Source organism: Camelus bactrianus, chromosome 6 (assembly GCF_048773025.1).
Source record: "Camelus bactrianus isolate YW-2024 breed Bactrian camel chromosome 6, ASM4877302v1, whole genome shotgun sequence".
Taxonomy (NCBI): domain Eukaryota; kingdom Metazoa; phylum Chordata; class Mammalia; order Artiodactyla; family Camelidae; genus Camelus; species Camelus bactrianus.
Window position 1 is genome coordinate 35,671,759 of NC_133544.1, and position 1,798 is coordinate 35,673,556.

A 1,798-nucleotide genomic window follows, 5' to 3' on the forward strand; every position below is an offset into this window, starting at 1 on the left:
TATTTAAAAGTTTAAGTTCTGTACATTTAGAGATTTATAGATATCTCTCTGTTATTAATTTCTAGTTTAATTTTATTATGGCCCAAGAAATACTTCATATGATTTCTTTTAAATTTGTTAATTTGTTTCATGACCCAGAATATGGTGTATCTTGATGCATTGAGAAGTTTCATGTACAGTTGAAAGAATGTATATTCTGCTATTTTGGGGTAGAGTATTCTAAAAACTTCAGGTCTGATTGGTTGATAGTGTTGTTTATGTCATCTATATCCGACTGGTTTTCCATCTAGTAGTTCTGTCAGGTACTGAGAGAAGTATTGACGTCTTCAGCTATACCAGTTGTGCATTTGTCTATCCTTTCAGTTCTATCAGTTTTTGCTTCATGTATATCTATATACACACATATAAGATTATGTCTTATGTCACATGTCTTCTTGGAGAACTGACCCTTTTATTTTACACAATGTCCCTCTGAAGTCTACTTTGTCCAATAGTAATAGCTTGCTTTTGGTTAATGTTTATGTGGGCTATCTTTTCCCAAAGAAATATGGGTTTCTTTGTAGACAACATATAGTCGGGTCTTACTTTTTTTTTTTTATTTGAATATCCTATATTGTTTATTAGGTAAGAATTTTACAAACATTACTTATATTAGCAGTAACAGTGGGGCTAGATTATTGTGCCTTCTCTAAACTGCACAGTGAGAACCACCAATAGTGTGGTGGAACTTATGGCCCTTTCCAAGGCCATGGCTCTTTTGGCCTGTGGATGTCAGCCCTTGCATTTCCCTGTTCTTGTGGACTGGTTTGGTGACCCACTGGATGTCAGGATTTCTTCTGATAGCTTTATGGAGTGGATCAATGAGGATAACCTCAGAGAATTTGTATGTATAATCTTCACCAACCCAGTAAGAATTTAGGACCCACAGAGCCCCACAGTGGCATCCAGCTCGCTCCTTGGTGACAGACTGAAGACTCTCAGGAAGCTTTAGCTGGTTAACACCATAGTGGACAGGCTTGCTGTAGGTGGCACCCTTAGGAACTGGGTGTTTGCAGCCACCACGATGCACACGAATCAGATGTTTGACATAACCTTGCTTGGTCTTGTAACCCAGCCTGAGCCGCCTTATCGGGGAGGGTGGGGTGGGCCGCCCTGTGGAGCATGGAGAGCTGGTGGTACTGCCAGCAGGCACTCTGAGAAGAAAGCACATGACATCGCACTGCTTCTTCCTCCATAGCTCCTGGATATACTTGTAAGTACCCATCTTGGCTTACCTTGCCAAGACCTCCAGGGAAAGTGCTGCCAAGGGTGAGTTCTCCAAGAGAATATACTCTACCCAGCCCACCAGCCTCACTCGAATTCGCGCCAGCATCACAGTATGCCCTAGCCCAGGGTCTTACTTTTTTATCCAACTAGATAATCTCTCTTTTTTTTTTTTTTTTTGGTATGTTTAGGCCATTCAGATTTAATGTGATTATTGACTGTTGTATTAAAACGTACCATGTGGATGCTTTTTTAAACTTGTTCCATGTGTTCCTTGTTTCTTATTTACTCCGCCTTTTCTTGAGTTAACTGAGAATTTTTTATAATTCCATTCTATTTCTTCTATTGAATTATTTTGTATGCCTTTGTAAATTTTTTTTTCTGTTTCCCTGGGGTTTACAATATATATCTTTAATTTGTCATATTCTACCTTCAAGTAGTATTATACCTCTTCATGTGTAGTGTAAGGATCTTATTGACAGTCTGTTTCCAATTCTACCCGTTTATCCCCTGGGCTATTGTGTTTGCACATTTA

The 1,798-nt window shown here is 39.0% G+C and overlaps 1 pseudogene; it reads right to left on the reverse strand.

Annotated features, from left to right (window-relative positions):
• Positions 1–688: 688 nt before the first annotated feature.
• LOC105074637 (large ribosomal subunit protein eL15-like) lies at positions 689–1,473 on the reverse strand (annotated as a pseudogene).
• Between the last annotated feature and the right edge of the window lie 325 nt (positions 1,474–1,798).